The 20553-nt window shown below is 42.2% G+C and overlaps 1 long non-coding RNA gene across 1 annotated transcript in view; it reads left to right on the forward strand.

The window, feature by feature from the left end:
• The first annotated feature begins 2037 nt into the window (after positions 1 to 2037).
• LOC134297583 (uncharacterized) overlaps positions 2038 to 20553 on the forward strand; it is an 89955-nt gene continuing 71439 nt past the window's right edge. Inside the window, exon 1 of the long non-coding RNA XR_010004381.1 lies at positions 2038 to 2417. This is a non-coding gene — a long non-coding RNA (uncharacterized LOC134297583). The remainder of the gene's footprint in view (positions 2418 to 20553) is intronic.

Consider the following 20553-nt stretch of genomic DNA (forward strand, 5'->3'; position numbering starts at 1 on the left):
CGGAAACCCAGACTCCCTTGAAGGCAAAAAAGGAAAATTTGTATGCCGAAATTGGATCACCTTTCAGCCAAATTGCATAAACCTAGTACCCAAGTATGAGTGTAAGTTGCCTGTCAATTTATAGCAATACAATTAATTTCATAGGGTTTGCTTAGGCAAGGAATATTCAGAGGAAATTTTGATAATGGCATTTTCTGAAATAATCTTACAGCACTTAGTATTTGTTGACAGTCTCCTATTTAAGTAGTAACCGGGGCTGAACCTGCTTAACTTCCAAGATCAGGAGCTGGTGTGTTTAAGGGATTTAGACACTCATTGGGACCTAACTGTGAATGCAACGAGCTTTTGGAATGCCAGATCCAATAAGTTCCAATCTATATTTGGTTTTGCCTCCATTTATTGAGGACACTATGCAACATAGTACAGAAAATCTCAGGCTGAGAATGCCTAGAGAATTATTAGGGTATTAAAGAGGCAGTGTCTGAATAATTCTGCCAAATAATTTCTTTCTTAGAGTATAAAAACTCATTTACTCATAGTAAATGCAAATTCCAAGAGATGCTATAATTTCACAGCATTATTGAGCCGTGATGGCACAATGGACTAAACCCATATGGCAGCTGAACTGCTGACCTGAAGGCTGGGTTGTTGATCTGAAGATTGCTGGTTCGAATCTGTGAGATTGGATGAGCTACCGTCTGTCAGTTCCAGCTTGCGGGGACATGAGAGAAGCCTCCCAACAAGATGGTAACACATTCAAGCATCCCCAGGGCAATGTCTCTGTCGACAGCCAATTCTCTCATACTAGAAGCGACTTGTGTATGTTCTCAAGCCACTTCTGACATGATAAAAAAAGCCAAGTAGAAATAAAATATCAAAACAAGTTTTAAATTCCCACTATCATGTTCAAATTAGTTCTAGCTGTTTATGTAATACTGTCTCTGAAGAAATAATGTCAATTATTCAAACATAAGTATATATATTATCATAAAGAACATATAGACATGTGTATTTCTAGGCTGTGTTAGTCAAAATGTTAGAGAACCTCTCTCTTACAGACCCAACCGGGTACTCATGCGTCTATATAATATACACATGCAGCGCAGCATATATAGATGTCATTTTCCTTGGACGTTGACATAGATATTTGTACATAATTTGATGATAAAAAACAGCACCATGAAGTGACCGCATCAGTATCGTCCATCAGCTCCCATCTTCCCTGCATTGTATGGAAGCTCCAAGCCAGAAGAAACTAGTTTTGTTGGGTGCTGTCATTTGGGTTCATGCCAACTATGAAATCTGACTTATATCCCATTTCCTCATTCAACCATATCCAGTGGGTGCCGGTAAAACCATAGTAGAAACAATCAAGAAAGTACCCAAACCATCTTTACTCAATCTAAAGATAGTTCAGCAAAGTCTTTTTACCTATCCCAGCAGGGCCCTCTCTGGAGGAGGAGCCTAGGAAACTTTCCAAAAAGAAATTGATGCATGCTACTGCTATGGGTGGTAGAAAAAAAATGCTGCAATAATCCTATCTTCTCCAGGAGCCCCGTGGCAGTCCCTGCCTCAGATGTATGGCAGACTAAACACTATCCTCTCTAGGAGTCAATAAAATCTGGGTCTCTTAATCTGTTGTGCTGGGCCTTTCAACTCCCTCCTCCCTGTTCTGTTTGCGGAGATTATATGAAACAGACTACCGAATGTTACAAATCATTTTCGTTCAAACTGATTCAGGCCCAAGCCTAGTGGAGTTGGCATCTAAGGGCCCTTCCAGACAGGCCTTATATTCAAGAATCTGATCCCAGATTTTCTGTTTATCCCAGATTATCTGGCAGTATGGACTCATATAATCCATTTTAAAGCAGAAAAACTGGGCTCAGATCCTGGGATATAGGGCCTGTCTGGATGGTCTCTAAGAAACCTAGATTGCTTTTTCTCTCTTCCTCGCCTTCTTCTATACTAAATTTCTTGGGATTTAATTTATGATCAAATCAATCCTTACATCACAATATTGTTAAAGTGGGAATGATTGTATATAGAGAGTTGTTTAAATGTAATTGAGTCATGTATGCAATGTGTGCTGGGGATTGCATCATATACTGTGATTGCATCATGCACTGTCTGCTGTCCACTATGCAAGTGTGTAAAGAGTTAACTGTCTGTTGCATCAAACAGCAGGGGTGATTATAAATAGCTCCCTGTTATCTCTCTCTCTGGTTATCTGCTCTCTGCACTCTGTCTGTATGTGTATTGTCTTGTGAGAGTTTTCCGTTCACCAGTAAACCTGTTTATAGATAGTTGAAGTCTCCAGCCTCGTTACTGGTACCAGTGCTTCTACGTGGGTCTTCTGCTGCGTGTATACTTATCCAAACCGCGCTCTGACAAATATTGCAGTGCATTTCTACTAAGAAGTAAGTCCCTCTGAGGTCACTTGGAGCTACTTCTAAAAAATAAGCAGAAGATTTTAGTTTTGGACTTTCAGCATGTTTATCATGCAAATTCAAGTATGCAGCCACCCCTGCTTCTGATTGCTTTATAAAAAGTGGGCAATTTAACATTACACTGTGAGGCTGGGAGAGAAAATTTAAATTGTTTACAGCTTGGAATTTTAGCTGAAAATATTGTGTTCTGAGGAGCAAGAAGGCACACTTATTGAAATTTTTCCTGGGGTTGCTATTCTGTTTACAGTTTTGACTGCAGTACTCTACCATTAATAGAAAAACACCAGTACTTGATGCACCCTTTACTAGTAAATTTCACTGTCTCAAAACAGTTGTAAGAATGTATTTGAGTAACTTTGTGTCCCCAGAAGCCAATATTTGATTGCTGTGTGTAGCTATTGGTAATTGGCGCTAGATTTCAGTCTGGAAGAACTATCCCAGGGAGAAAATATATTTGGGTATAGCTATGGAAGCTACTTTAAAGTTAAGAATAAGATCCAAAGTACATTCACTGAACCACTGAAATACATAGAATTCATCATCAGTCACTTCCAGAACTGGAAACATATGGTTACAGAACCCAATCTCATGCATGTTTATTCAAAGATAAGTCCAGCTGTTTCAAGTGGTAATATCAATCATATTTTAAAAGTTGCTTTTAGAAGGAGGCTTTGTCTTTGTAACTACGTCAGGGTAGCAATTTGTTCAATGTAGTATTGTTCATTAGTACTTACTAGGCCTGTGTGATAAAAAAATGTTTTAATACTCATTACTAAATTGGGAGGGGGGCAGCAAATCATTCTAAAGTGTTTCTAAAATATCGTTAAGGGTCTGTATCATAACTGTAATGATTTTACTTTTTTGTTAAGTAATTGCACAAAAGGGGGAGCTTCTGGAGCTCCTTTTTAATCTTATTTTTAGAGCTATTGGGATGAAACTTGCTAACTAACATAAACTTAAGAGAACTATTTCACTGGAAAACTCCAGTCCAACACTCTTCTGCCCATTTTCACATTTTCATACCTCTTGTTTTTGTTGTTTATTTGTTCAGTCATTTCCAGCTCTTCGTGACCTCATGGACCAGCCCATGCCAGAGCTCCCTGTCGGCCACCACCACCCCCAGCTCCTTTGAGGTCAAGCCAGTCACTTAAAGGATACCATTCATCCATCTTGCTCTTGGTTAGCCCCTCTTCCTTTTTCCTTCCATTTTCCCCAGCATCATTGCCTTCTCCAAGCTTTCCTGTCTTCTCATTATGTGGTCAAAGTACTTCATCTTTGCATCTAATATCCTTCTGTCCAGTGAGCATCCGGGCATTCTTTCCTGGAGTATGGACTGGTTGTATCTTCTCTAAGGCACTCTCAGAATTTTCCTCCAATACCACAGTTTAAAAGCGCCTATCTTCCTTCGCTCAGTGTTCCTTATGGTCCAGTTCTCGTATCCATAGGTTACTACAGGGAATACAATTACATTAACTATGTGGATCTTCATTGCCAGTGTGATGTTTCTACTCTTCACTATTTTATCGAGATTGGTGATTGCTCTCTTCTCGAGAAGTAAGCGTCTTCTGATTTCCTGGCTGCAGTCTGCGTCTTCAGTAATCTTCATGCCTAGAAATACAGAGTCTGTCACTGCCCCCAAGTTTTCTCCCTCTGTTTACTAGATATCAATCAGTCCGGTTGCCATAATCTTGGTTTTCTTGATGTTTAATTGCAACCCAGATTTTGCACTTTCTTCTTTCACCTTGATTATAAGGCTCCTCAGCTCCTCCTTGCTTTCAGCCATCAAAGTTGTATCATCTTCATATCTAAAGTTATTCATGTTTCTCCCAGAAATTTTAACTCCAGCCTTGGATTACTCTTTCCAGGTGAATCCACACAGACCCACATTCATCAGAGATAAGCACAAGTAAAAAATTCTAAAGTCTTCTTCAAAACAAATATAGGTGTAGATATTATTACAAGTAACATGTTTTAGTTAGCATGTTAATTCAGATGATACAAGTAGCTTTAACTGGATTGTTGCTAATCAACCTCTTCAGAGGGCCACCAGCATTGCTCTGCTTCATAGAAGGGTGCAGATAACCTGGCACCACATGCCCCACATCACCCAGATTCAGCTGAGGGTGATCAGATGGGGAAGGATGAGCGCACATGGTGTGCGCAGCTTCCCCCATGGTTTCTACACAACACAGGAGCCATCCCGTGTTGCTGTAAAGCCTATGGGGGAAAGCAGCGCACACTATCCCATGTTGTCCTGGTGGCAGCATGTGCTGTCTCCACTCTCCTTTACCTATGGAGTGTGCAGGTATCATCTGATGGGAGCTGGCACATGCTGCCAATTTTAGCCCTTTGCAATGAGGTTGTAAGACTTCAAGACAAATCTGAGACAGTCTGATGGCTCTCATCTTAATGGCCCACAAGAAATAATATGCAAATAAGTTCATAATTTTGACATAAATATGCAATGCACAAACTAATCCCTTACTCAATGGCAGGCAGAGATAAACATATGATTTTAAGCTTATTTTTCCTCATTACTTGCAAGATGTTATCCTCTCTCAAAATGATTCAATGTATGTTGTTTCTTTCTGAAATGTTTGTCCTGCTTTGTAGAAGATGTAGAACATTTCGACATCTTAAGGGAAATTTTTGTACCCTGCCAAGTGCTCATTAATTGATAAATTGTAATAATAATCCTTGAACATTGCACTAGAACAGTAGGTTCAATGGAATTATTGTGACAGGGTATGTGAGTTTTAGCTATAAATTTCAGAAGATGGGGTAGGCATCAACTTGCAGGCCAAAGGAGTTATCATCCAAAGCTGTGCTGCCTTGCAGCACTGTTGGCCCCATTTTAGGAGGCAACCCCTGGCATTGAGACCAGAAAGATGCCTGTTGGCAGAAACCCAGGCAAGTGATTTACCAGAGTTGCCAATTTAAAACGAGTCCCTGCTTTGGTGAGCATTCAGATTAGGCCCAATTGAAATTAGCCAGCAAACAAAGAGAGAAGGTGATTTTCAGCCAAGGAAGATTTTATTATCTGCAGATAAGATGCTAGCTAGTGATACATTCACAAAGTAGATAGCATACAGAATACAGTTTCATAGCCCTTTTTATACATAGGCTGCAACCAAGCCTCTAATTCTGACCAGTCACAGCCACTGGCCAGCATGGGCTGGGAACAAAGGATGATTAAGTGTCGATGAATGGGGTTCCTTTTCTGAACAGGAAAAATAACAAAGTGATTGAGGGCATCTTTGGCCCTACCCAGGAATGCTATTGTCTTATGAGATGAACATGGCATGGCCCTTAATAGGGCTGGGCTGGCGGTTCCAGCCCCCAGAGAAACAAAACATCATATATTAATACAATCGTGCAAAAATGACAGAGGTTGGGGTTTGGCTGTAGACATGCTAATTTTCCTTCCGATGCAGGCGGTCCCGTTTATCAAAGGCACAGGGTGGTGACATTGGTTCTTCCCCAGAGGGCAGGAAGACATTGTGTTGCAATGTCCAGGTAAAGTCCAAGATATGGGTGAGGCTGGAAATTGATGAAGAAATTCCCAGCTTGGTTTCTTTCCCCAGACTACGCAATTGTATGAGATGCAAGACATCTTTGGGTTCAGGAACAACGTTTCCCACAAAGGGAAGGAATGGGGATCTCAGGAGCATAAAACATTAGGTCAACACAACATAGAGGCAAAATAGGAACACATAGGGAAAAAAATGGAGCATTTAGAACAAATTACATATATGAGAGACATAGTTTTCCAAAGTACCTTTAACAAGCCAGTCTTCTCAGAGGAAAAAGGGGAAGGAAGGCAGGCAAAGTGGGGAAAAAAGAGGAAAGGGGGAAAAAGTGAGAAAGGAAGAAAAAGGGAAAGGAAGGAAAAGAGTGAGAAAAGGAGAAAGAAAAGAAGGGAAGGAGGAAGAGAGGAAGGAAAGTAGGGAGAAGGAAGAAGGAAAAAAAGAGAAACAAAGGAAACTTCAGTAAGTGGGGACCTGGCCCAGGTAAACTAGACATCCCAAGGACCTGGAGGTGATTTTCTCATGCAACAGCACCATTAATTGAATGACCAGATAAGATGTACATCAGAACAATTGAAACCAAGGATATGAAGACCCAATACAGGCTTGTTTTGCCAGTTGACATAAATGCTAAGATTTGTTGTCCAAGAAAGACGGGGTATTGATTCCCACTTCTGTTGTATCAGTCATGTAAAAATTAACTCCCCCCACCTCCACTAGTGTGGGGATGAAAGGACTATTTGTTGCCTGAAAAATAATCCTGCCAGGACTTGTTTGAATGTGGTCAGGCCAATTTGAGCCTGAACATATCAGCAGCGCTTCAGAGCTGCTGAGAACTTGGGCCCAGCTCCTGGCCTATAACAGGCTACCCCAAGGTTGCTTCAGATTCTGAATTTCTAATGAGTTCCCCTGGAACAACTCAAGTAAAACTGTATTGCAGCCAGGTGACTCTGGTTTTTGATAGCTGAGGAGGCGACCTGGGAGTGCCAACTGCCTCAGCTTATTCCACATCAAGTTGCTTTCCCTCAGGCTTCTTCTACACTGCCATATAAAATCCAGATTATCTGCTTTGAACTGGAATATATGGCAGTGCAAACTCATATAATCCAATTTAAAGCAGATAATGTGGATTATCTGATTTGATAATCTGGACTATATGGCAATATAGATGGGGCCTTGTTTAAGTTATTGTAGTCCATGAAAAATAATTACATAGGCAATGTTCTATAAAGTTGCCCATAGTTACCCCAATTTGATTGTCGAGTCATGTTATTTCTATGGTGGGTCAGCAACTGCTTTCTGTCACAGATCAAGTGTCATGAACTCGTAATGTGTGTCAGCTGAAAGCCATTCCAAGTGCTTCACCTGAGCTAAGTCATAACTCATGACACATTTATAGCCTGTGCTGGTGACTTGTAATATTTCATTTTTCTGCATCTCCAAATTAGATTCATCAATTCTCTATGCTCTAAATTAGATTCAATACTGATTAAAATGAACACAAAGGGAAAAAAAGCATGAAATGAAAATTCTATTGTTTCTGTCACTTTTGGTGGATTTCAATGAAGTTTCTGTGGACCTGAAAACACATCCCAAAACTGAGAATTATTTTCGCATTTAACAAAAGCTGTACTAATTTCTTATCTCACCTTTGCCCCAGTTTGGACCCAAGGTAGTTTATAACAGTTAAAGCAAAGACTAAAATAATGAGATACAAAAATATATAAACAAATAAAAAATGAAACCATAGTATGATTTTAAACTAGTTAATGCAAATTGAAACAACAAAATCTAATTCATTGACAGATAGTTTGGGGGAGGGCACAATTGAGCAGACTTACTGAAGACTTCTTTTTAATGGCACACTAAAAGCTTATTTCACTAAAATGGTTAACTGACACTTCCTTTAACAACAAAACTCAAGTAGACAAATTTACCATTAGCCTTGAGCAATATGCAATAAAGTCAATATGGATTAAAGTTTTAGCAGAACATTTTATTACCAAGGAATGGTTTCGGTCAGTCTATCACTCAAGTTCTGCCATAATTTGTCAAAAATACTTATTTTCAGGGGTTAATCATAACTTGACCATACAAAATTGCATCAGGCTATAGCTTGGCACACAGGTTTTCAGTCAAGGCACGCATTTTATATTACCTGAAAGTTTAACATTGATGGGGCATTTCTGTTTAGTATTTCATGTTTAGGCAATGAGTGAATCTTGACTTTTAAAAAAAACCCTCTTAACAAGATCTTGTTAAAATTGGATCTGGTTAATTTCTGTGGCTTTTTTATATGTAACTTGTGGTAGCTACTCAAGAAGGCTCAGTCCATGAAAGTATGGAAAATCATCATTTAAGAAGTTAGAAAACTTACATATTTATTGATTTTGAAACTGCCTGAAGGTTGTTGAACCTTAGCAGTTCAGAATATTGCTGAATTCAGCAACAAAACCTGTGTTTTGAATTCTTTGATATGCTCACATTCTATATTGCATTTTTCTTTTAATCTTTGTGCTACCAAGTCTGTTTTGTTGGCAGCAGTCAAGTTTTACATGTATAGACAGTAATTTGATATCACCCTGAAGAAAAGTTAAACATTGGTCTATTTAAGAAAACCTACTGATTATTAAAAGGAAGGAAGTGAATTTTCTTGGATTTGACAATCTCAGGGCACTCCCATACAGCGCCAATATGTGGATTTTAAAGGGGGGATAACAATCCTGAGATCTCAGAGCAGGTTCCCACACAGACATGCCAGTCTTGGGCTTTATTCCCCCATAGTCCCATAGCCCTTCTGTGTCTTGGGATAAAATGGAGGACAGACGGGACATCCGTCAGAAGTTTTTTTTTAAATCACTCAGTGTGCTGATCCTTATATATGCATACGCAAATAACTCAATGTAAAAACATAAAGTCTCCCATGTGTGCATATAAGCATCAACACATAAATGTGAGAAGATTTTTTTTAAAAAAATATCCAGATTTCCCTCTTTTCCCAATTGCTTATTCACAACCCATTTAATATTATAAAGTTTAAAATAAATCCTATCAGAGACCTCTAATGGTGCTCCACTTCTCCTTTTTTTAAATCAAGTGGAAATCAGCTGATCAACTGTTTCAGGCTTTTTAAAACCAGCATGAGTGGGAAGCAAACTTTACATGACTGAAGGGCCACACACTCATGAGAAAATCCACTTTTTTCATCCAGAACCAGGATAAAGGAGGGCCTTTTTGAAACAAATTTTCCCTCTGTTGCTGCATTGAGCACACATGTAGCACAAATGTCATCTGATTATCCCCCTTTTTAACCCGTTCTCTCCCAGATTATAGCTACTGTGTGGAAGGGCCCTCAATGAAAGTAGCATTTATCTTTCTTACTATATCCACTGTAAGGAGGAATTGCATAAAACATTGTGCACATTTTAAAATGTGAGTAACTAAAAATAAACACAATTGAATGACACATGTACACATGACATAGCATATGTAAGGAAATAAATAAGCTAGGTAAAGGCCATGAATAAATGTGCACATTTGGAGGTAACTCATAACAATCTTGTATACTTTAAGGGAAATCACACAAATTCTCACAACCTGATTCAAAACAACAGGGGTAGAAAATGCTGCTGGGAGTTGAAGAAATGTAAAAAAAAATCAAACTCAGAGATTTTTTATTTACTTAAAAGTAAGAAATAATGAAACTGCTAGGCATCTGGATCATTAGTTGGATATTCACTCACTCAGTGAATCAACAAAATGCACTGGGGATCCCTACAGAATTGAAAGTATGAGAGTGTGACAGATCACATCCAATATTTAAAGACTTAGGAGATGGTAATATGGATTGAATTTAAAAATCATTGTAGCAATCATGAAGTCAAACAGATGTTGTTGGACTACAATTCCCAGTGTCCCTTATTCTTGACTCTGCTATCTAAGGCTTTCGAGATTTGAAGTCCCACAACATCTGGAGGGCCCACTTCTGCTTCAGAGCAAACAAGTACATGAGATTAGAAGCTTGTCATAGAGGCAGCTGCTGGCTAATTATAAAACTAATTGCCAATTGTTACCCCAAGAGGAACAAATAAACTACTATATGTTTACTAAGTGTAGTTGTTATTGTTCTTTTTTATTTTCTCCCTAGGCATTCATATTTTAATAGTTATTTATTAAATAGTTATTAAAGTTCCGTAGGCCCTTTTAGAAATTGGATCTAGAGCTAAACATTTTAATGATATGGAAACATTCCTCTTTAGGTTTTTAAAAATACATATATCTTGTGTCTTGATTTATTCATAAGCACTGATGAATAATGAAATCCAGATGTCAGAATCATATGTGTGGTGTAGCAGGATGCATTTAAAATCGGAAAATTTGAATGCAAATCATATCAAGAGTGGGGGGGGGGGGTGGCTTCAAACTGCAAGATGTAATCATTTGGGATGTATATTTTGTCACTTTGTAGATGCATTGGTTGTTTCAGGTTTCTTTTGAAGGATCTTCAAAAGCTGAATAAAATGAACCATAACACCCGAGTTGTGTCTCTTCTTTATAATTACTGTAGTTGCAACTATGTATATAGAAAGAAATATCTCTCATGTGTCTATATATACTCTACTCTTAACTTCTATTCTTTTATTTATTTTTTAAAAATCAAAGACAATGTGATCTGTGTACCATTAGTGCTTCTATTCATCCTTTTTTCTTGATGTGTACCTGTCATCCCATATTCTCTTCCTATTTATTTTGTCCAGACACATTTGCAATCATTCCCTTTCATGTTAGATGATACAGTCTATACTTAATGATATATTCCTGAAGCAATTAGTCACTGGGTTTTTTTCCAGACTGGTGATCTTTTTTTTCACCCTTGTCTGGGTACATTATTCCTTGTCATCATTCTTCTTGATCTATGGAATGTTTTGTTTTTTAATATGCATGGAATAGGGTTGAACCAGCGATTTATGGCTCAAAATCTCACATACATTGATATAACCCCCTTAATATTATGTATGCCGTTTTAGGATTGGTGCAGAAGGAATTTCCATTCTACCTTCATGAAACAATCCACCTCCATCCCCTACAACATACACAAGTACATCCAAACTATCAGCTTCCATGGCATTCTCCAGGGGTCATTCAATGGCCAGATTATGGAAGTTCAAACATCATCCAGTAGGAATGTGCACAATTCCATTTGGCAATTCATGATTTGGGAAAATTTGGTGATCTGGCCACCAGATTGCTGAAAACAAACAAGACAGGACCCATCTGAAGTCTTTACTTGAATGGATAATGAGCAGCCAGACATTTCGGCAAATTGGGACAATGGGGCTGAGTGGCACTCTACCTTGTAGCTTCAGGGAAGTCTAGACAGTTGTAAAACTCTAGAATATACTGTGGCCTCAGGGTAGTCTGGACAACTAAATCGAGTTTGTTTTGGACTAATCCACTGTTCAGATGGGAAGGCAGTATCATTACAGTTTCTCTGTGCTCATCATTATGATTGTGTTACCACCATTGCAGCACCTTGTCAGTCTTTTGGCCAACATGGGTATCTCAGATGACATCAGAATGGGCCATCTGCACAGCCAGGGAGAAAAGAGGGACATGGCTGAATGCTGATAAATAAAGGTTTTAAATAAATAATGATTGAATATAGGCAAAATTGACCTGGACAGGCTGGCACTTTTGACTCCACGCAAGCAAACCAATTCAGATTGGTTCTCTGTGGTCAAAGTATAATAAAAATCATATCCTAATCTAATACATGATTATAAAAGTAAGAGCAGGGAGGCAGGGAGCAGTTCTGTCCTTTGTCTGCTTATAAATTTCATTTCTGGAACAGAAATGCAAACCTTGCTTCTTTTCATTATTGATCCTAGTCTTCAAATTATTTATTTTCTGAGTAAGGATTTATAAATGATCATCATACATTCTCTTGCAGGTATAAGTGTGCTACCGATTATTTCAAGAAGCAATTTGCTTATATGAACCTTGACACAAAATAGTGTATGTGTAAATATAATTTTCTTTTCACCTGTTCATGTACATAAAACAAAACTGGAGTATGATCTCTGCTTAAATGACAATGGAATCTTGTCATATTATCTTGTATTTCTTATTTACAAATATGATATGGCATTTAAGGGAAAAGGTCATAAAGTCCATAATTATTCTGATAGCAAACATTTGTTCTGAATTTATAGCTGCAAAAACAGCAATGAAGTTACCCATCCCTTCCCTCTCAGAATTTATCTCTGCATTACAGTTCCTGTATTTTACAACTTGTCACAGAGAGTTGACCTTGCAGAGGTGTCATTATTTAATAATATAGCTTGGGAATAAAATTGCTATGATATCATATGACGCAACCATTCTCCATCACTCTCCAAATATATATTCCACACATTTCCTCTTATCAGCTTAAGAATTTTAGAAGCAATAATATTTGGCATTTATTCCCTATGTATTGAGCATAGTTAGGAGATTCTCCTTTTAATTACAACCCAAAGAATTTTTTAGCGAGTATAGGCAATGGTCATGATTCCTTAGAAGTTTCAGTCCAAACTGCTTTTCCAAGCTCTGAATTTAGATGAATACTATCTTAGCTAAGTGTAGCTTAGATCTGGTTTATTTAAACTTAGAAATGTATGACAAGATTTGTAAATTCAGGTGAATCCAGACAAAACAGAAGTGCACCTGGTCAGATTTTGGACTAAGGCCACAACAGGCCCTTCCATATAGGTATTTAATCCAGAGCAGAATGGGGATTTAAGAGATCCAGATTGCTCTGGAGTACCTACACAGAACCAGCTGCATGCTCTCATGGAGTCCACACAGAGCCACTTAATCTGAATATTTTAAAAAGACATTCAGATTCAGATTAAGTGCTTCCATAAAAACCCAGGAGTTTATTTTCCTCCTGGCAAACAGTTTCCTCAGCAATTTCTTTCCAGCTCTTCAAAGCAAGGAAGAGCTTCAAGCATCCTCATGAGAATGCTGGGGTTTACAAAGGAAGGGTTTCTTTACCTTCATCTACTGAGTTATTTAGTAGCTTCATTGTTTTGACACTTCCCCACTTCTAATTACATTTGAGTCTTTTACGGACCTCATCACATTAATTATTGGATTCACTACAAATCACAGTGAATCCAGCATGGCTCGGCATCTGATGAGACCCTTGATTTGCTCCTTCATGAACCTTGTTCAGACACAAGATGAATTCTATGCATCTTCTAGCTGGAATTGGGAGTTTGGGTGAGTCATTTTATCATTCTGTTTCTGGGTGGATGTGAGTGGGAACTCACATTGCAGAAGGGATGGAGAATGTTCTCTTGCTTCATATTGAACTGGAGTCAGGAAGGTGGGCCATGAAGCAACAATCAGATAGAGACATTTGAAGAGACAGACTGACATTTTATTGTCTCTTACCCTCTATGAACAGTATCATAGTGCTTCACACCATACACATATACATCTGGTATCTGTCCACTGTTATTAACTGCCATCAAGTCAATTTCAGCTTGGAAGGAAAAAGGAAGAGGGGCCGACCAAGGGCAAGATGGATGGATGGTATCCATGAAGAGACTGGCTTGACCTTGAAGGAGCTGGGGGTTGAGACATCTGACAGGAAACTCTGGTGTGGGCTGGTCCATGACGCCAAAAAGAGTCGGAAGCGATGGAACAAATAAACAAGTAAATTTCAATTTATGTCGAACCAATGAAGAAGAGTTCTCCAAGTCACACTATCATTAACAGCCCTGCTTGTTGAGTCATTTTTCTCTTTTACCATCAAAGATGATCCATCCTATGCAGCACTCTAATTTTTATAAAATTAAAAATTAATCTGGTAGCTGAGTAAATCTTAGCTTGTGTATTCCCTGTCTTCTTCATTTCTTCTGTATGTCTGTTATGAGATCAGAAGATGCCATTTCCATTTTTTATTTAAGAAGTTCAATAGTATATCTAAACTCAACTGTGATTTATTAAAAAAATCCCTGATTGATAATTCACAATTCAAAGGCCACAGACGTATCACACAGAGCTCATTCCATAAATCATTAAGCAATTACAATTTGCAATCCATACTAACCCACTCATTTCTCTTCTCCCCCCTACCCAGTCAATTGTTATATTATTCATACAGCTGAGATGGTGTGATGACTCATGGGCCTTGTAGTCCTGCTCAGGACATTGTAATTCCTGATGAAGATGAAAACTTGGGTTTTTTACCTTCCCAGTCTGAACTGGATTCCTCTCAGCCAGATCTTTCCCAGGCAGATCTGGGAACCTTGCACCTGCAAGAAAGTTGTCTCCCAGAAGTATGTCAAACAAGCCCAGAGCCTACTTCTCCCGTATTCTTGCGCCGGGAGTTTTGTAAACAACAGAGAAGTTTAGATTCAGCTTCGCGCAGGAGTGCGAGGATTGCAGCTAAGAATGTGGCCAATTAAGACTGCTTCTCGTGAGAATCTTTGGGGAGTCTCACATCTGGTCTCAGAGTTAGCTTTCGGTTCTGATTCCCAGAGAACTGCTTCGGCGGGAAGCTAGACTCTATTTAGGTGTTTTACCCGCGTAGTAACTTCGCGGAGTCAATTCGTCAGCCTACGGAGCGAGTTGTGTCTGGACAGCGCGCTCCGGTTCAAGCCTCGCTCCTGCTCAAGCCTTGCCTTGCTATCCAGCCTTCGCCTTGCTTCCCAGCCTTTGTTTATCTACGGACTTTGCCTTGTTTCCCAGGATCAATCCTTGCCTTGTTCCACGGATTTATCAAGTTATTCCACGGACCTTGTTCTTGTTCTTAGTTACCTTGTTCCACGTTCAAGCCTTGTTTCAAGTATCAAGTTATTTCCTAGCCTCGCTCAAGTTTCATGGACTAAAGGACCTTGTCATCTCCCCTCACTTTGCTTGGCAAAGTGAGTGTTTCGGTTATTGGATTACAACTTTGGACCTTAATATTTCTTATTGGACATTGCTTTTTTGGACTAATTCTGACCTTTCCTGAAAGGTCTAATTCTGGACTATTTTCTACACTTGTTTTTATTAACTTTATATATTCCTACAATAAAGATATTAGATAGATTCTGGCCTCTGTGTATGGTTATTGGTGCTCTGCAGCCTGGGTCGTGACAGTTTGACTCCGCCACCCTAAGCACCAATTAACCTCGGTCAGAATGTCTACCGGAACCGTACCTGGGCCGAGCGGCCAGCCGATTACCTACACCATCGACAAGGAAGAGGTGGACCGAATCCGTGATAAGCTCAATGCACAGGATGGAGAAATAAGGGGTTTGAAGGAACGCGGAGTTCGTCTTCCTGCCATGGCGTTGCCAACCAAGTTTACTGGAGAAGCTTCTAAGGTTCATGTCTTCCGTCGCCAATGTCAAGCTTATCTGGAGGCCCGTGCTGCCGAGTTTCCCCAAGAAGACATCAAAGTGGCATGGGTTTACAGTCTTCTAGACGGGCCAGCGGCCAGCTGGGCGACGGCACTGTTCGACCAAGCCTCTCCACACCTAAGATCAGCGCAACACTTCTTGGACCACCTCAAGGAGACTTGGGGAATCGAGGACAATTTGGAGGCAGCCGGTCACAAACTCCGTCGCCTTTTCCAAGGAGACAGACCTATGTCTCAGTATATAGCCGAGTTCCGAGTGCTGGCCCACAACACCGGCTGGAACGATGTAGCCCTCAGGGGACAATTCCGGGAGGGTCTCAACATTGAAATGCTGGAAGAAATCTCCAAGGTGGATCCTCCCCAGACCCTCGAGGCACTCATTGATCAATGTTTACGGGCTGAAGTCATGATTGCCAACAGGAAACAGTGGGTTCGAGGCCAGGGCAGTAGAGCCGGGGCAAAACCCCCCGCTCCCGCCAGCGTTCAGCCACGTCCGGTGTGGAGACCCCCACCGCCAACCCCATACCCCAGAGGAGGCGAGGAGGTGCCGATGCAGTTGGGCAATGTGCGTCCCAGACTAGATGCCGCCGAGAAGGCCCGTCGTCAACGCTTAAACCTCTGCTGGTACTGCGGGAACGGGGGCCACTTCGCCAGAGAGTGCCCAGCCAAAGGGAAGCCTGCCGCCCGTCTTGCGGCGGCGTCCTCCACGGAGACGAAGGCGTCTGAGCCGACTGGCACACAGCCGGCGGGGGAAGCCAACGACCGGGTGTAGAGGGGCTCGCCAACCCGGTCAAAAAATCCATCCAAGAGCCGCCAACCGGGGTCCTGTTCCTTCTCGTGGTCACATTATGGTCAGCAAAAAGGGGACCCGTCATGATCCACGCCATGATAGACTCTGGAGCTACCAACAATTTCATCGATAGAGAGTATGCCGACTCTCTGGGATTACAATATCATGATTTCAAGAATGCCCGTGTGGTGCAAGCCATAGACGGCCGTCCCCTCAAGACGGGCCCCGTAAGTCAGTGGTCGGAACCCACCAGGATGTGGATAAGGGAACATATGGAAGAGATTTCCTTCTTTGTTACCGAGGTTCCCCATTTCCCTGTGATTTTGGGAATTCCATGGCTGACTCTCCACGACCCTAACATCTCCTGGTCCAACAGAGAACTGCAGTTTGCTTCACCGTACTGCCAAAACCATTGCCTCGTAGCCAAGGTATGCCATGCCACAGACACCGAGCCCATCATCACCTTGCCAAAGAAGTACTCCGAGTATTGGGATGTATTCAATGAGAAAGAAGCCGAAAAATTACCCCCACATAGACCTTATGACTGTGCCATTGACTTGGTGGAGGGGGCCCCGATCCCGCGAGGGCATCTCTACTCCCTGACTGAACCAGAGCAAGAAGCTCTCAGGGAATTCCTAGAGACAAACCTTCGCAAGGGATTCATCAGACCCTCTCAATCCCCAGCCGCCTCCCCAGTGATGTTTGTGAAGAAGAAGTCAGGGGAACTACGCTTGGTGGTGGACTACAGAGCATTGAACAATATCACCAAGCGGAACAGCTATCCCCTGCCTTTAATCTCGGATCTACTGGATCGGCTTCGAGGAGCCAAGGTTTACACCAAGCTGGATCTTCGGGGGGCTTACAACTTAGTTCGCATCAGGGAAGGGGACGAGTGGAAGACCGCCTTCCAGACCAAATTCGGATTATTTGAGTCCCGAGTTATGAATTTCGGTTTATGCGGAGCCCCCGCAACGTTCCAGCATTTTGTCAATGACATTTTTCAGGACTATCTAGACAGGTTCTTGATAATCTACCTGGACGATTTTTTGGTGTTTTCCAGATCACAATCAGAACATGAGAACCACGTCAAAATGGTGTTACAACGATTGCGGGATCATGGACTTTATGCCAAGCTGGAAAAATGCGCTTTTGATCTACAAGAGGTAGATTTCCTTGGTTACCGCATCTCGCCTCTAGGGCTTTCCATGGATCCAGCCAAAGTTTCAGCAGTATTGGAATGGCGGGCGCCAACTAACAAGAAAGAGGTGCAGCGTTTCTTGGGGTTCGCGAACTACTACCGCAAGTTCATTCCAGATTTTGCCCGCTGGTCCGACCCCATCACTAGCTGCATCCGTGGAAAGCAGCCTTTCCGCTGGACTGATCAAGCAGAGAAAGGGTTCCAGCAACTAAAGAAACTATTCACCTCCCAGCCAATTCTACAGCACCCAAATCCTGGAACCCCTTTTGTGGTGCAAGCGGACGCCTCTGATGTGGCAATTGGGGCTGTACTCTTACAACCGGTGGGAGATCACCTCCACCCCTGTGCCTTTTATTCTCGTCAACTAACCACACCAGAGAGGAATTACACCATTTGGGAAAAAGAACTACTGGCCATAAAGGCAGCCTTTGAAACTTGGAGACATTGGCTAGAAGGGGCCAAATTTCCCATTGAAGTCCACACTGATCATCGTAATCTAGAACATCTAAGAACTGCCCGCAAACTAAATCAGAGGCAGCAACGTTGGGCTTTATTCTTTGAACGTTTCAACTTCCAGATCCATTATGTGACCCCAGCCCAAACCAAGCAAGCAGACGCCCTGTCACGTAAACCGGAATACGCTGCAGGACGCAAGGAGACCTTTGAATCCCAACTGCTACAACCTGAGAACTTTGCCACGCTCACGGTGGGGAACACCAAATCCATTCCCATTGGTTCAACTTCCCCTACTCCAGGACCCATCGGTGCTCAAGAAATCAGGGCTAGTCAGCAAGCAGATGCCTGGGCGCAGGACCAACTTCGCCAAGGTCTGCATTTTCCCTTTTCGCTTAAAGATGGGCTGCTCTGCTATAGAAATCATGTCTATATCCCACCCGGACCGGGCAGGGAAAAGGCGCTTCGTCTGTGTCATGACTGCAAACCAGCAGGACACTTCGGACTATTTAAAACTATGCATCTGATCCTAAGGGATTTTTGGTGGCCCAAGATCCGCAAGGATGTGGAAAAATATGTCAACACCTGCCCAGTATGCCAGCGCTCCAAGATACGAAGGGAGAAGCCCTCAGGGCTTTTACACCCCCTTCCTACCCCATCTCGCCCATGGGAAATAATTTCCGCGGATTTCATCACTGACCTACCACCTTCCTGTGGGTTCACCACGATCTTAGTGGTGGTGGACCTATTCACCAAGTTAGCCCATTTCATTCCCTGCGAAGGCCTCCCCACGGCCAAGGAAACTGCGGATTTATTTCTTCAACATGTCTTCAGACTACATGGATTGCCCAAGAGTTTAGTCACAGACCGTGGATCTCAATTCACCTCTCGTTTTTGGAAGGCACTACAAAAACTATTGGGCATAGACTCTCGCTTATCTTCAGCTCATCATCCCCAAACAGATGGGCAAACGGAGCGCACCAATGCCACTTTGGAGCAGTATCTTCGCTGTTATGTAAACTATCAACAGGACAATTGGGCTTCTCTGTTACCACTGTCTGAGTTTGCCTACAACAATGGAGTTCAAGCTTCTACAAAAGAAACGCCGTTCTTTGCAAACTACGGCTTCCATCCACGTTTCTTTCCCCCTGTCATTGAAACTTCAGAGGTTCCCGCAGCAGAGGATTGGCTGCAGGAACTCACAGCGGTGCAACAACTTTTGCTCCAGCAACTGGACCAAGCCAAGGAGGACTATAAACGCCACGCTGACAAACATCGCCAGCCGGGTCCCGAAATCAAGGTAGGAGATCGGGTTTTCCTGTCCACTCGCTTTCTGCCCTCCCACCGCCCTTGCCGGAAGTTAGATGCCCGGTTCATTGGCCCCTATCCAGTGGTGGCGCAATTAAACCCCGTGACTTTCAAACTCCAACTTCCGCGTTCAATGCGCATTCACCCAGTGTTTCACCGTTCCCTGCTCCTTCCGGCGGATGGTGTGCGTCCTGATACAGACCAACCGGCCCCCCCTCCTGTTTTGATGAATGGGGAGGAGGAGTTCGAGGTTGAGGACATTTTGGATTCTCGCTTTCACCGCCGCCGCCTACAATATCTCATTGACTGGGTGGGTTTTGGCCCTGAAGAACGCTCTTGGGAAGACGCCTCCACAGTCCATGCTCCTGATCTAACCCGTCGCTTTCATCAGACCTATCCCGCCAAGCCGCGACCTCGCGCCTCGGGGAGAGGGCCCCAGTTTGGGAGGGGCCTTGAGGAGGGGGATAGTGTGATGACTCATGGGCCTTGTAGTCCTGCTCAGGACATTGTAATTCCTGATGAAGATGAAAACTTGGGTTTTTTACCTTCCCAGTCTGAACTGGATTCCTCTCAGCCAGATCTTTCCCAGGCAGATCTGGGAACCTTGCACCTGCAAGAAAGTTGTCTCCCAGAAGTATGTCAAACAAGCCCAGAGCCTACTTCTCCCGTATTCTTGCGCCGGGAGTTTTGTAAACAACAGAGAAGTTTAGATTCAGCTTCGCGCAGGAGTGCGAGGATTGCAGCTAAGAATGTGGCCAATTAAGACTGCTTCTCGTGAGAATCTTTGGGGAGTCTCACATCTGGTCTCAGAGTTAGCTTTCGGTTCTGATTCCCAGAGAACTGCTTCGGCGGGAAGCTAGACTCTATTTAGGTGTTTTACCCGCGTAGTAACTTCGCGGAGTCAATTCGTCAGCCTACGGAGCGAGTTGTGTCTGGACAGCGCGCTCCGGTTCAAGCCTCGCTCCTGCTCAAGCCTTGCCTTGCTATCCAGCCTTCGCCTTGCTTCCCAGCCTTTGTTTATCTACGGACTTTGCCTTGTTTCCCAGGATCAATCCTTGCCTTGTTCCACGGATTTATCAAGTTATTCCACGGACCTTGTTCTTGTTCTTAGTTACCTTGTTCCACGTTCAAGCCTTGTTTCAAGTATCAAGTTATTTCCTAGCCTCGCTCAAGTTTCATGGACTAAAGGACCTTGTCATCTCCCCTCACTTTGCTTGGCAAAGTGAGTGTTTCGGTTATTGGATTACAACTTTGGACCTTAATATTTCTTATTGGACATTGCTTTTTTGGACTAATTCTGACCTTTCCTGAAAGGTCTAATTCTGGACTATTTTCTACACTTGTTTTTATTAACTTTATATATTCCTACAATAAAGATATTAGATAGATTCTGGCCTCTGTGTATGGTTATTGGTGCTCTGCAGCCTGGGTCGTGA

The sequence above is a fragment of the Anolis carolinensis genome, chromosome 3 (genome assembly GCF_035594765.1).
Source record: "Anolis carolinensis isolate JA03-04 chromosome 3, rAnoCar3.1.pri, whole genome shotgun sequence".
NCBI classification, from domain to species: domain Eukaryota; kingdom Metazoa; phylum Chordata; class Lepidosauria; order Squamata; family Dactyloidae; genus Anolis; species Anolis carolinensis.